Source organism: Rhinopithecus roxellana, chromosome 18, assembly GCF_007565055.1.
Source record: "Rhinopithecus roxellana isolate Shanxi Qingling chromosome 18, ASM756505v1, whole genome shotgun sequence".
NCBI lineage: Eukaryota > Metazoa > Chordata > Mammalia > Primates > Cercopithecidae > Rhinopithecus > Rhinopithecus roxellana.
This window is the reverse complement of record NC_044566.1, coordinates 4,921,527-4,937,618: the sequence shown is the minus strand read 5'-3', so window position 1 is coordinate 4,937,618 and position 16,092 is coordinate 4,921,527. Positions and strand designations below refer to the sequence as shown.

General features: G+C 41.0%; 1 long non-coding RNA gene across 1 annotated transcript in view; it reads right to left on the bottom strand.

Annotated features, from left to right (window-relative positions):
* LOC115894583 overlaps positions 1 to 16,092 on the bottom strand; it is a 134,249-nt gene that overhangs the window by 11,919 nt on the left and 106,238 nt on the right. Inside the window, exon 2 of the long non-coding RNA XR_004054710.1 lies at positions 199 to 355. This is a non-coding gene — a long non-coding RNA (uncharacterized LOC115894583). The remainder of the gene's footprint in view (positions 1 to 198; positions 356 to 16,092) is intronic.

The window sequence follows — 16,092 nt, the reverse complement described above, 5'->3', positions numbered from 1 at the left end:
TAGTGAGCCGAGATCATGCCATTGTACTCCAGCCTGGGCAACAGGGTGAGATTCCATCTCAAAAAACAAACAAACAAACAAAAAACTGTTATTTATCCTTTTAACAAGGCTGAGGTGGTGTTTCTCATGTCCTTGTGACAAACAAGGAAACAGGTTCAGGGAGACACAGGGAATCAGTAGGAATAGTAATATCCAAACCTGCATGGGCATGACTTGGAAGTGGCCCCGGAAGTCCGCCGTTCCACCCTTGGTGCAGCCTATCCTGAGAGGGGGCCTTGATGACAGAGGGCACACAGGCTGCAGGCTCAGGCCCGGCCCGAGAGCCGCACTTGGTCGGAAGAAGACGCCAAGCCATCTGGAAGAGAAGAGAAGGGCCTGGTGGGCGAATGGCTGGAGGAGGTTGCAGTTCTCAGAAATGGACATGGGTTCTGACCAGGGAGGAGCACAAAAAAGAATCCTGAGGAGTGCTGAGGACGTCGCTGGTTTTTCAGACTAACCAAATGGGGAGAGTCAGAGAGAGAGAATAAGAACAAGAGAAGGGAAGAGAAGAAAAAGGAAGGAAGGAGAGGAAGGAAGGAGAGAGAGGAAGGGAGAGAGAGAGTTTGCTGAAAGGGATGGGAATGTGTTATTGCTTATAACCCTAAATTCGAACTAGCTCACAGTGCAATAATTTTTTTTTTCTTTTCCTACTATGGCCAATACCAAAGATCTAATGAACAAATCCCCCACATTTGGGAAGTGAGAATCCAATTTAACAAATATTTGCTGAGAACCTCTAATGTCTCAGTCTTTCAAGAATATTTCCTTCTTTAGTTCTCAAAACAGTTCTTCAAGTTATATATCATTTTTACCATTTTCTATTTGAAGAAACCAGCTCAAAGACGTGAAGCAATTTGCTTTATGTTTACAAAGCTAGTAAGTAGCATAGTCAACGTTTGAATTAGATCATCTGACTTCAAATTGGTGCCCCCTACACCACAGCTACCGCTGTAGGGTCTACATATGGTGTAGATCACAGTGCAACTAAGGTGGAATTTCACCCACCACCAAGATGCAAAGATTGAGTGCTGTGGAGACAAAGGAAGCGGTGATTGGTTGGAATCACTTTGGAGATCCACTGGGTCTTAGAAGAGAAGAGGTTGAACAGCAATGGACTCTGGGAGTGCTGACATTGGTAAAAACCCAAGGGCAAATTTGATTTACTTAATCTTAAATCAGGTCATGGCTTAAAATTAACATCCTTGTTGTAAGCCCAAGATGTCAAATTGACCTCTGAGACTCCTGAGATAGTCTGAAATGGGAGTTCCATTGACACTATTAGCCCCTTTGACACTCTGGTGAAGCCTTTGAACCCCTTCTCAGGATAATGTTTCTAAATGCACAAAACAAAGTGCATATAAGGAACCGACTCGCTATTTTGAAAACTGGCAAATAAAGGGAAAGATTGTAGCATGTGCATTCTGGCTTTCTATACTAACTCTACCACTGGGTAACCTAACAGTCAAGAAGGCATATTTTTTCCTTTGTAGAAGTATTATAGCTAATACATTATAGTAATGATAGAATTTGAAAAAGCATTTCGCATCTCCTAATTAATGAATGGATTCACACATTAACCCTCAATGGCGCCAACTCCCGGAAGTCACACTTCTTCCCTTTCACCCTCGAATCAAACCTGAACAGTATCAGGACTCGGAGGCCAACTGTCAGTTCCCAGAAAACTCACGGAAGAGGGAATGATAAAGGACATCACGGATGCAATCGGCAACCCAGACCGTGGGAAACTCTGCACGGTAAATAACCCTCTTTTTCTTCCACCCCCAAATAATTCCAAAAAGAGAGACAGAAGAGTGAGATTGTAATTACATGCTTCAATAATCATAATTTCTTACTAATGGCACGTGTATGCCTGCCATTGGAAGCAGATTTTGCCGCTGCTACCTTCATTTCACGTTCTACTTTGATTTTTGTGGGGTACCTGCTTTTATACCACAGCAACTGTCAAAAACCCAGATTCACAGAGACAAGGCTGCTGCCATGAGCACTGTGGCCCTATGTCATGTGGAACCGTGGACCACATTGGGTTACTAGTTTGTGCAGTGTCCACAGATGACAGTTATCACTGGTTTCCTTGAACGCTGAAAATATCAATGTTGGCACCCCTGTGAGCTTGCTGTGAGGTCCCAGGGTACCTTGGCACACAGTCAGGGAGTAAAGTGTCAGCCTGAGTTATACAAGCAGGTGCCCTGGATCCAGAAGAACCAATGGTTCTTGCTTTCTAGTCCCATGGACCACATTCGTGCGAGGACGAGGTCCTTCTGATTTCGTGTTTAAATGGATAGTGAACATGTGTCCAGAACTTGAGGAAATTATGTAACAAGTTACTGGTCTGTTAAATTCTGAAAACCGTCTCGACTGAAGTATATTTGACTTATTTGGACTGTGTCCTCTTAGGCAAATTTCTTTTAGTAGGAGATCTACCGTTTAAACTGTTTGAAAATTCTCACTGTTCTTTTAGCTGTGACAGTTAATTTCCATGTGCATTTCCACTTCCGGTCGTGATGAAACTGGTATCTAACCAGACCTTCTGCTGTTAAAAATCTATAAAGTTGGACAAAGTGTACGAAAAGAGTGTTTTCAGACACTTGACAATAAGAGTGCAGGCCTGTGCTCCCTGAAAGAAGGGCCATAACAGAGGTGAGCCCCAAGATTGCCCAGCGTCCTGCCACGAGCCTTCCCAAAGCAGAGCCCAGAGGAGCCCAGGCAGGACAAGGCTGTCCCGCTAGGTCGAGAAGTGTAGGAGACGCAGTAGAGCTGGAGGAGAGCACAGGCCGAAGGCTCAGAGGAGAAGCTTCGGAAATCCACAGGGAGGCCCGCTGACATCTTTGAATACTAAGCTCTACCTGCTAAGGTTTGAATGCTAAGCTCTACCTGCTAAGGTTTGAATGCTAAGCTCTACCTGCTAAGGTTTGAATGCTAAGCTCTACCTGCTAAGGCAAGACTCTGAAACAGCAGGCAAAGATCAGCTACCGAGGAGATGAGCTGAGTAGAAATTCCAGAACTGACACGGGGCCGGAAGACAATGAGGACCAACAAACCGGTATGGAGAGACCTCGTTGAACACACCAGGCACTCAGTTAACATCCTGGAGCGGATGTGATTCAGGACTAAGGTGACTCTAGCTCTAGAGTGAAGACTACTCCAGGCGTTCACTAACTAAGCTTAAAATCAAGGCTTAAGAGGATCAAGTCAATCTGCGTGTAAATCAACTGCCTGCCACCATTAACTTCATTACTCTTCAGATGAGGACAATGAAACCCAGACATTCAACAAGGTGCCATCCACTATGTCCAGCATGTAATAAAAATGTGCCAGATATATAAAGAAGCAAGGAAATGTGAGAAAAATGTAAGGAGAAAAAAATCAGTCAAAAGAAACCGACTGGAAATGACGAAGACGATGGACTTAAACACAACCATTATAAATAGGTTGAAAGATTTAAGTGAAAATGTAAAAGTATTGTGGGACCGATAGGAAATATCAATAGAGAAGCAAAAACAATTGGAAAGAAAACACATGAGAACTCTAGAACTGAAAAATACAATTGAATATGAATATTTCCATTTTATTTATAAACCTTCTGATTACAATGTCTGTCTCGTCCATAAACACAATGTAGTATACAAAATAGCTTGTCTCATGTGTAAATAAAATACAGTGTAAGTGAATAATCCCTCATTTTACTCAAGCAGGTTTCCTGCAAAGAAGCTGAGGGACTTCACACACATATCCAGGCACTCTCAAAATCAGCTGGGCAGCACTAGGCACTGCAGTTTATTGTCTAACACAAGGCTGTCGATGGGACTTTCTGTGATGATGGAAATGATCAATGTCTGCACTACCCCATATGGCTGCCACTAGCCCCACGTGGTTATTTACATTTATTTTAATTAAACACTCAGTTCCTCAGTAGCAGCCAAATTTCAAGTGGTAATAACACAGCTCTGAGGTCTTAAAGTCAATTTTGTAAAAATCTTTTTTTTTGAGATGGATTCTCACTCTGTTGCTCAGGCTGGAGTACAGTGGTGCAATCTGGACTCCCTGCAACCTCCACCTCTTGGGTTCAAGCGATTCTCCTGTGTCAGCCCCCTGAGTAGCTAGGATTACAGGTGCCTGCCACCATGCCTGGCTAATTTTTTTTTTTTTTTTTGTATTTTAATATAGGTGGGTTTTCACCATGTTGGCCAGGCTGGACTCAAAGTCCTGGCCTCAGCTGATCCGCCCACCTTGGCCTCCCAAAGTGCTGGGATTACAGATGGGAGCCACCGTGCCTGGCCTATTTTTTTTTTTTTTTTTTTGTATGTTGAAATAATTAACTCAACTTCCAGAGTTTGGAATGACTCAATGTCTGCATAAGAAGAAATTTATACACTAGGGAAATTCAGATGTGATTTTTTTTTTTTTCATTTCATTACTTAATATGTTAGGAAAGAAGTGAAGGCCTTATCTGAACACAGTGGTTCTAAAGTTTCATATGCAAAGCAGTTAGTTGGATGGTTTGTTATAATGAAGATTTCTGAGATATACCCACCCCCAGATGACGGGGTGTTTAATATGGTTATCTACTATTGGGTGAGACTCAGAAAGCCACACTTTTTGGAAACATCCTAGGTAATTCTGATACATGAGCATGCCTTAAGAAAAGCTGAAAAAATATTCAAATATTCAAACCAAATGTTGCCATTCAATCAGTGTGAGTCTACATGCATGGTGTGGACAATTATTTAATTTTTCCTCTTGTAATTTTTGCTGGTGTTGAACAGCCAGCCTTCCTGCCTGCCTTCCTCTTTCCTTCCTTCCTTCCTTCCTTCCTTCCTTCCTTCCTTCCTTCTTCCTTCCTTCCTTCCTTCCTTCCCTCCCTCTTTCCTTCCTTCCTCCCTTCCTTCCTTCCTTTTCTCTCTCTCTCCTTTCTTTCTTTCTTTCTCTCTTTCTTTTCTTTCTTTCTTTCTTTCTTTCTTTCTTTCTTTCTTTCTTTCTTTCTTTCTTTCTTTCTTTCTTTCTTTCCTTTTTCTTTCTTTTCTCTCTCTCTCTCTTTCTTCTTTTTTATTTATTTTGAGACAGAGTTTCTCTTTGTCACCCAGGTTGGAGTACAGTGGCACAATCTTGGCTCACTGCAACCTTCTCCTCCTGGGTTCAAGCAATTCTCGTGCCTCAGCATCCTGAGTAGCTGGGATTACAGGCGCCCGCCACCATGACTGGCTAATTTTTGTATTTTAGTAGAGACTGGGTTTCACCATGTTGCCCAGGCTGGTCTCTAACTCCTGAGCTCAGGCAATCTGCCTGCCTCAGTCTCCCAAAGTGCTACCATTACAGGCATGAGCCACCGTGTGCAGCCTATGCTCTTTTTAAATGTATAAAAAAAGTTTTTCATTTTTTCCTTATTTTATTAAAAGGAAACTGAATTTCTCAGATGATTCAAAATGTTTCTGTGTACTAGAACTTTGGATCCATAGGTCCTATTTACTTGTTGAGTGAGGTGAGAGACGCTTTAGGGATGCTGTCTCTGAACACACTTGCTCCACACACACGGGTGAACTCAGTGTGGCCTGAGACCCCCTGGTCCAGCTGAGCGTCCCACTTCTGTGTTGGCAGGATACATTTCACAGGTAAACATGTAAGTGTGAGCACGTTCTGGATCATTCATCTTTTTTTCTTGGAAATAAATTATAATAAGATTTTCACTCACAAACTCACCAAAACGTGTGTTCTCCCTTTGAGATCATGGAAAATTCTCTCACACAATAACATAGGATAAAGACAGATTTGGCTTCTTGAATTCATTTTATGAAAATCAGATTTGGAGGCATTCTAGAAGGAGTCCAAAGAGGAAAATTTGATTTCAGGAACCTTTTGTCATCAACTTTTTCAACACTGAGTTGGCAAGCTAGCTCTTAAGGCTGCCAGAGCCAATGTTTCATCAAATCCATTTCTCATTGAACCACTGGGTTTCTTCTACTTCAAACTAAAAAACTCTGCAGGATATTGTATCTACAAAAATAATTTTAGAAAGATTTTTCCAACTTATATTTAAAAGGATTTTTTGTCTGTTTGCTTAATTAAATTCCTTCTTTTATTTTAAAAGCTGAACCAAATTGTTTTGTGTTGTAGTGTTTTGTGCTTTTGGTGTAATAGTGGAAGACACATCACACAATGGTATATTTGTGCCCTATAAATGCTACATCATACACATTTTCCAGATTATACAGGAATCATCTAAATAGTCCCAATACCAGCCATAATTCCATTTTGTCTTTTTTGTATATGTTATGTGCCAGTGAGAAGAGGGCCACAGTTATATTTAAGTATAGCTATGTATGTGTATTTTGAGATGAAAAAAAATTTTCCTTATTTATTCTTTATCCAAATTCTGACACTTATACAACGGTCTGCCATAAAATGCTTTTTTTTTTTTTTTTTTTTTTTTGAGTATTTGTTTGATTTGTAGATCCCTGAGTCCATTTCACTTATATGTTTACAGAACGTCTCTAAATTTTGGACCACAATAGTTTCATTGACTTTATTTTGGGGACCTTTAGTCCCAGCAATAGCCTACTTTTTCTGTGATAGAGAAGAGATTAATGAATTAACCCTTTTATAAATACCACGTGCATTTTCTATTTCTGGACATTTCTGAATAGGGCCCATGAATCATTTAATAATTCTGTGAAAGGCTTTCTGTGGCAATTCTTTGGATATCTCTGGCCACTAGATAAAATTCCATGTTCGCAGACTAGGTGGAATAATTACCCTAAGTTACTGCTTACGTAATAGCACTGAGATCATCTCGTCCTCTGTAGGGACTGGCATCCCTCTGTGGCTGTGTTCTCCCTGTCCGCCAGAGTCTGCCTGGTGATTGGCCTCAGTGCTGGGGCTGTTGGTGGTGGTGGTGGTGGTGGTATTTATCACCGTGGTTCCTATTTCTAAGAATACCCTTTGCAGAAATGCTTCCACTTCAAGATTCTGCAGCAGCTTCAGTGTGGGGTGGCTCCTGTCACTCCTATGAGAGTTACACTCCCTTTCCTTTCCCTATTTCAAATGAAGACAGTTTCTTCAAGTTGAAAAGGGAAAGGAGGGGGTCACAGCTAACATTAGACCCTAACACCAAAATCAAAACAATTGCAAGTGGCATTGGGCATTTCATATTTGGACACAGAGCTGCACATCCCAGCCCCCTGCCAACCAGGCACTTCATAGGGGGTATTCACAGATATCCAAAACTGCGCATTTAGAGATGGAGATGCGAGATGGACGGGGATTCAGCAGATGCAAACACTTTCCATGCCTAAAGGACCTCTCATCGTGTCGTCTTCACGTGTCTCCTGAGGAGCCAGGATAAAGGGGCTTCACCTCCTGTGCTTCGTGTGGAACTCCACTCCAGCCTCTGAGCTCGCCTTACTTGTGCCCATGTGACTGTGCATGAACCTCAGTGTTCTGTCAATGGTGGAACTTGGTGTTTAGGGAAGAAAGGTTGAGGAACTGAAGCTGGCTCTGGTTTTCCATAAGGCTCAAGGACACAGGGAGACAAAGGAAAAAAAGGAGAGGATTTTGTGAGACAAAAGAGTGAATGTCCAAGACCTAATAAAAGAGAAAATTCTGATATGATTAGCAATGCAAAACCTTAAGATGGCCTACAAGCCAGGGAAGCAAAACCTCCTGAGACTTTCTCTAGGTTTCTGATAAGGGGGCAGCATCACCAAGGAAAGCCATTCAGGATGATGACTGCAGAGTGGGGGACTCCTGGTTAAACTTGGAGATTTCAACACATGTTTTATTGTTTTTTTCTTTCTTGTAACCCCACTAACATGAAAATTAGATAATATCAAAAAGGAGAGGAGGCTCTACTGGCTTATGAACAGCAGTAAATTTTTTGGAGATCAGAAATAAAGAGAAAGCAGACCTAAGAAAGCCAATGCAATGCCTAAAGTGAGTGATATGATAAGAACCTTGCCAATCTTACTACAGAACCAGAAAGGACCTGGAAACTGAAAGTACAGTGTCTGAAATGATAGAACTAAATGGAGTCTGAAGTCCATGGGAGAGATGCCAGACTTGGAAGTCCCCTCCCCTTCCCAGCACACCAGCAGTGACCCCTCCTCCAACGCAGCAGATTCATTTACAGAAAATGGAACGAGAGACGCAGTAGAGGAGGAGACAGCAAGCGTAGCAGATGGGAGGGGAGAAGGGCTGCCCTGAAAAGAGACCTGTTACATGAGAGCTTATGTCCTGAACTGGGGGTCCCTCTGTCCCCTTCTGTGCAGTTGCAAGAACGCCTGTAGGTGATGGCAAAAGTTTTCTCTAGAAAAACAAAAGGATTCAAGAAGAGGAGAAATCCCCAAAACTACACATATCTGACATCTGGATATTCCTGCAATGAAACATTCAAGTTTCAGGCTGCAGTAAACCTGCCAGGCATCATACAGCCCCTCCCAAAGCTTCCAATCAGCTTAGCTTTTTTGTGCCTCATTTAAAAGTATTAACAGATAAAAAGAATAAACAGACATTAGAGGAAAGCCCCTACATGAAAGACCAAGTCCAAAATTAACACGCAAAGGGATTCAGAAGGAGCCAAAGCCATTCGGGACAAGTAGAGGCATATACATAAAATCTCATAAAGAGGATATTATAATTCATGAATGACAGTATTTAAACCAAGAAGATATATAAAAAAAAAAACCTCAGAGAACAAAATATGTCCTGGAAGGTAAAAATATGATTGTTGAAAAAAAACAAATCAATGAAATAAGTGAAAGATAAATGTGAGAAACTATCCAAGAAAACAGATCCAAAAGAGCGAGAGAGAGAGAAAGGAGAGAAACAATATAAAAATCAAAAGATGATGCAAAAGATGCGATCTGTAATAGGAATTCCAGAAAGAACAACCAGAGAAAAATGGAGAAAATTTTAAAGAAATAGTTCATGAAATTTCTACGAATTGAAGGATAAGACTTTCAAGATGGAAAGAGTACACCAAAATCCCAGGACAGGAAATCAAAAATGATGTCAATACACATCATCATGCAACTTCAAAAACCAGTAATAAAAAGAGAAAATAAAAACAGACAACAAAATAGTTTGCATAGAAAAACTACAGATCCGATTTTTAAAAAAGCAAACTAAACACAAAATAGGTTACATATAAACAGTTAGGAATCAAAAAAGCATAGACTATAGCTAATGCCATTCTTGACATGAAAGACTGAAAGCTTTCCCTAAGATCAAGAATTAGACAAGAATGCCAGGTCTCACCATTTCATTCCAACACTGCACTGGAGCTTCTAGCCCGGGAATCACAGCTCCCTGCCCAGCCATTGACTGGTACCTGTCCCTGTCCGTGGCCTGTTAGGAACGAGGCCACCCAGCAGGAGGTGGGCAGCCAGCAAAGCTTCATCTGTATTTACAGCCGCTCCCCAACGTCTACATCACCGCCTGAGCTCTGTCTCCTGTCAGATCAGCGATGGCGTTAGATTCTCATAGGTGCGTGAACCCTATTGTGAATTGCACACATGAGGGATCTTGGTTGTGGCCCCTTATGAGAATCTAATGCCTGATGATCTGTCACTGTCTCCCATCACCCCCAGATAGGACCATCCAGTTGCAGGAAAATGAGCTCAGGGCTCCCACTGATTCTACATTCTAGTGAGTTGTATAATTATTTCATTTATATATTACAATGTAATAATAATAGAAATAAAGTGCACAATAAATGTAATGCACTTGAATCATCCTGAAAGCATCTTCCCCCACCCCTATCCGTGGAAAGTTTGTCTCCCATGAAACTGGTCCCTGGTACCAAAAAGGTTGGGGACTGCTGTTCTAGCCAGTGCAATAAGATAAGAAAAAAAAGGCATCAGATTAGAAAGGACGAAATAAAAATGTCTTTATCTGCACATGACAGGATGTCTATGGCAAGAATCCAAAACTAAAATAGTTTGGGATAAATATGACAAAAGATGTGTGAGATCTTTGTACTGAAAACTGAAAAATATGACTAAGGGAAACTAAAGAAGATTTAAATAAGTGGAAATTATATAACATGTTGATGGATTGATGACGCAATGCTGTTAAGATATCAGTTCTCCCAAAATTCATCTATAGATTCCATAAGTCCTCAATTAAAACTGCAGAAGACTTTTATTTTTTTGCAGACGTTGACCAACTTATTCAAAAATGTATATGGAAATGCGAAGTACATAAAAGAGCCAAAACAACTTTGAAAAACACTAACAAAGTTGGAGTATTTACACTACCTGTTTTTAGGACTTATACAGTAACTAAGATTGTGTGGTATTGACATAAAGATAGATCAATAGATCAATATAAAAGAATAAAGAGTCCAGAAGTAAAACCACATATATACGGTCAATCGATTTTTGACAAAGGTGCCATGGCAATTTAATGGGTAAAGAATAATCTTTTCAAAAAATGATACTAGAACAATGAGTAACAATACGCAAAAAAAATACTGACACTTACCTCATGTCACATACAAAAATTAATTCAAAATGCCTAAATGTGAGAGCTAAAACTATAGAATGTTAGAGTATTGCTCATTAGAACATTTTGTGATGATGGCACTACTATTTGTCATACTGATCAAGATGATCGCCACTAGCCCCCTGTGATGACTCAGCACTGGAGATGTAGCTGGTTGATTGAAGGATGATATTGCTTATGGATAAACAACTGTCTCTCCCTACAGCAGAATACTCACCAATAAAAGGAATGGCCTATTGATGCATGCTATATATGGATTACTCTTACAATCATTATGCTAAGTGAAAAGAGCCAGACCAGAAAAAGCACACACTATAAAATCCCATGTATACAAAATTCTAGTAAATGCAAACCAATCCATAGTGACAAAAAGCAGGTTAGTGGTTGTTTGCAGGTGGAGAGAGGTAGGAAAGAGGGTTTGCAAAGAAGGGAAGGGAACTTTTGAGGGTGATGGATATGTTTGTTATCTTGATTGTGATGATAATTTCATGGACATATATTTATTTGTCAAACTGTATCAAATTGTATATGGTATATGTGTACAGTTTATTGCATATCAAGTATCCCTCAGTAAGGTGTAAAACACAAATAGTGTGGATTGCTCAAAAGCAACATCATATGTTGGAGATAAAATCACAAGGGAAAATTAGTTTTTACCTAGATTTCAATACCTAGCTAAACTGTCACTCTAGGGTTGTACAGCCTATTGGAAGGCATAACTTACCAAAACAAGAAAGGAAATCCAGCAAGAAAAGACATGGGATGTGGACAATGGGAGATCCGTGGCAGAGAGGTGACATGAAATGTGATGATGACCACCATGCAGTAAGGGGACAGAGGCCCCCCAGAGCCCCCCCGCCCCAGGCCTGACTGCAAGAGGAAACTGAGCTGATAAAGTCTCTGATGTATTCAACCTTGCAGGACATACTATTTAAAGGTGCTTACTAATACGGAGGCAGACTTTGGAAAGAATTTGTGATAGGACTGTAGAAAACCGAGGGATGAACAACATCAACCCTCACAAAACAAGACCATTAAAAACTTTAGGTAAAACAAACAGTTTCCCAAGAATGGAAATGTCATCGTTTACCACTGGGCTCAGCCATGAACAATACTTCTATGTTAAAAATAAGGTAAACACTGGGCATTCACTTAACAAAAGCCAGTGATGTACCTACTTTGGGAAAGACGGGAATAGGAAAGAACATGAAAGAACATCATAGCTTTACAGTCTCCTCTAAGGTCTCAATAAATGACGTCTACAACTAAGAAATCAAGAATAAGCAATACAAACATATAATCCAGAAATATGGAGATAAATATGTGAGAAAAATGCCAAAAGAAGTCTTTGAAGTTGCTGCTGGGGAATGGGTCCAAGGGATGGACTTGAACAAAGCATGCGTCTGCTGTTTTCCTTGGAAGCCTATGATAGTGTTTGCCTTCTAAAGAAATGTTCATAAAGATTAGATTATTAGCATTAGAGTCTGTCAGCTCTGGGCTTTAATCCTGAATCTTCTGTTCATTGATAATACGCCCTTTGGTAGATTACTTAACCCCTGTTAGTCTCCTCACTCTACAAAAGGGGGAGTAACTATACATCTCAGAGAGGTAGTGGGGATAGTATGAGATCATGTATGTGAACTGCATGTGATTGCGTTGCATTCTTCCGAAGGGATGAAGGTGGTTTAGTAAAAATAAAAATAACTCCCGGGTGGCATCTGGGAGTTATTCAGTTTCCTTTCTGCTGTAACGAGGGACCGTGCTGTTTGGGGTAGAATTCACATTCGTGTGGCCACTACGTGCTGTCTTAACATGGCAACAAGAAGTCCCCTCTGGGCTGCTGTGGCTTCTACAGTGCCATGATGTAGGTGATTAATTCAGGAGAGATTCAAGGTCATTGAGAGGGTAACCAGTTGGTAGGAATACGTATTAAAAGCTCCTGTTTGCAAACAGGTCTAGGGGATAGCAAGGGTATTCGAAAGCTCATGAAACACTAAACTGCTTCTTTTTTAAGCAGTACCAAGGCCTTTAGAATGCAGACTATTTACTAGGTAAGAAAACTTAGTGTCATTATCAGTCACCACTCATTATGGCTTGAATGGTGTTTCCCCCAAAAATGTGAAAGTCCTAACCCCTAGCCCCTTTGAATGTGCCTTTATTTGGAAATAGGGTATTTGCAGATGAACAGGTCAAGACAAGGTCATTAGAGTGGGCCCTAATCCATCGCCTGTTGTCCTTTGAAAGAAGGGGCACTTGAACCAGGCATCCGTGCACTTGGGGAGCACGCCCTGTGAGGGTGAAGGCAGCAATCAGGGTGGGGCGTCCCCAAACCAGGGAACGCCGAGGATGACAGCAACACTGTAAGCTAGAGGGAGCCTGGCACTGACCCCCTCACAACTTCAGAAGGAACCAGCCCTGCCACACCTTGATTTTGGACTTCTCTACAGAGCTGTGAAAGAATAAATTTCTTTTCTTTAAGCCACCCAGTTTGTGGTACTGTTACGGCAGCCCCCAGAAACTAACACAGTGAGGTCGCATTTAGTACACATGGGAAGGTTAAAAATTCTCCTAACTTAATCCTCCTAAAATAATCCTTTGAAAGCATAAGTAGAGGCTATTAACACTTGTTCTTCATCTTTGATCCATGCTTTGCAGCCCTGATCAACCCTGCAGCAGCATCTCTCTGGATAGGGTGGCCTTATCACCAAAATCTCCTTGTCTTTCTAACATTTGGTCTTTCCAATGTGACCTACCTCTGACCCTGCTTTGGATTCACTTCTAGCTTGTAGGTAATTCCTTGCTCCTAATAACTTCCTTAATGTTGTATGTATTTCTTGGCCTGATTTATTTATTTCGAAGGTCCAGTCATTGTGATGAATACATACAACTAAAATATTTAATCACATCTAATACAAATGCAATTACATGACTACACTACAGGGTTCTGACTTCAATAGGCATAAGGTTGTTGAAGGTTATTTTTATGCCTTTTCACTGAGCATGGGTGACAACAGGTAAGGAAGTCTGATGTCTTTCATTTTTTGCTTAAATTGGGATCCAGTGAAATACTGGCCAAAATGTAAATAACCTTCTTGCTCTTGTTCACTTCCTTCTCTCATTACTGCCCCATATTTTCTTCAGTCTTTCTCAATTTTACTCAACAACAAAAAAATAAGAAAGTAAATTGTAGAATAATAGAATGCCTTTGGCCGTGTGTAGTGGCTCATGCCTGTAATCTCAGCACATTGCGAGGCTGAGGCAGGGGGATCACTTGAACCCAGGAGTTCAAGACCAGCCTGGGCAATATAGAGAGACCTTGTCTCTACAAAAAAACAAAAACAAAAAACAAAACAAAACAAACAAACAAACAACCCAACAACAACAAAAAAACCCCTTATTTTTTAAGTTAGCCGGGCATGCTGTGTGTGCCTATGGTCCCAGCTACTCAGGAGGCTAAGGTGTGAGGACCACTTGGTCCCTGGAGGCCACAGTGAGTAGTGACAATGTCACTGTACTCCAGCCTGAGCAACAGAGCAACACCCTGTCTCAAAACAAACAAACAAACTAATTAAAGAATTTTGAAACAAGTAGTTTAACATGCATAACTGAAAGTTATCATTTTCAAAGGGAACATTTTCCCCAGATAGGTATATATTTGATGAACATAAAAGATAAAATAATTATTCAAAAAAATAAAAAGGTGAATGAAAAGTTTTGGTTTCAGAGTGCCAGTGATCACTTAGGACTGATCCCTCTCCTTTGTAAGCTTCTACATTTGCACATGGACTTGACTGGTCACTTCTGTCACTATCATGTATAATTCACAGTCTCACTGCTGGTGGTACGCTTAAACTGCCCCTCATAACCACCCGTGACATTCGGAACCACAAACACTGTGTAACCTGATGGTTTACTTAGAGACAAGAAAACTCTGAACCCAAAAAGAAAGAAAGAATGAACTGGAACAGAATTGTTTCTAGGAGAGTTAATGAAATGAAATAGGTAGAATCTAGGATAACTCTTGGAGCAGTTCTGCTGATGGTCAAAACTATTAGACTAAGTATCTTCTTTAGAAAGTTCGTAGAAATCCCTGCATGCGGAGCATCTGTGACCAAAATAGGCGACAAGCTGATGGACACGCTTTAGAAGTTGCTGAGCACGTGAGTGCACATGCTAGCATTCTGCCATCTCTAATTCTGTCTGACTCGCATAGATTTAAATTTGGTTATGTTAATCTGAGTAAGATGTTAATGTAAAAGCCTTCTTGCTCATTAAAAAAAAAAATTTATTTCAGCCTTTAAACTGAGAATACTACTAGAAATGTAGTCTCAATTCTAAACTACTGACTGTGAAATACTGATAACAAAGCAAATTATCCACACTAAGGAAAATTATATAAAATTCTTAAAATAATTAAGCCAATGCTTTATTATTCAGCAATGAACACATCACCTGTAGCAACTATTTGCCAAAAGCTAAAATTGTATTTAAAACCACAGCTTCAATTAAATGGTATAACTGCATAAACACACAATGTAGGCAGAAATAGATAATTTTATATCAATCTGTAGGGTATAAGTTCGATATCAATTTGAATAGTATAAGTTTTCACAACACCCTTAGCACCCCCAACAATTTTTTACAGTGCCCCAAGCTGAAATGCCTAACTATTCTGTTGGTTAAATAGTTAAGTTCAAACATCTTCATGTATATTTCTGCTCTAATAATGTGCAGCCATTTTTTAAAGTGACACATATAGATTGAAATAAAAAATAATATTTTCACCTCACTTCTTGCACACCAGCCTTGCGTACTGGTGGTCTGCACATGCCTGTCTTGAGCTGCACAGCCTTTCCAGCCTTGCCTCTGGTTCCGCCCAGCCCTGCATTTCCTGGTCTGCGCCACTTTTCCCACAGGAATTGCTTTTGACACAGCAACTGCCAAGAACCCACTTTCACAAAGATGTGATGTCATCCAGACGGGTGTAGCTGCAAGTTCACCCTGGGAGTCTAAAGCTGCCTCTGGCTAGCTCACGGGGCCTGGGAAGTGGCCAGCATTACCGTTTCCCTCAGAATTTAAAGCTATCCCGAGCCTGTGGAGCTCTGGGGTGCCTTGGCTCACAGTTTGAGAAACCACAGGCATCGGGGACCAGGTTGGGGTGGGTCCCGAGGCACCACCCTGTCACTGGGGAAGCGTGACATAATTGATACAAAATTATCTATTTTTGCCTCTTTTGCACTGTGCTGACATCAATCATTCTGATGATCAAAAATAAATTCCTGGTTTTTTATATTTCAAAGAGCCAAGCAAGTAACACAGTCAAATCCACGCTGCAGCAAGGGTTGGCACAAAGTGGAATCCTAACCCAGCCCCGGAGGCACAGTGGGTGGGGCCAGCTGTGGGCCTATCTCCACATCAAGATCCTGTCTCACAGTGTGCCCCACAGAGGCCTCCTGATGGCTCCGTGACAAAGCCGAAGTGTGACCCAGCAGGGTCCCTCACAGTTCTGGTTTCAGTCTGGGGCAGGAAGTGGGGCTG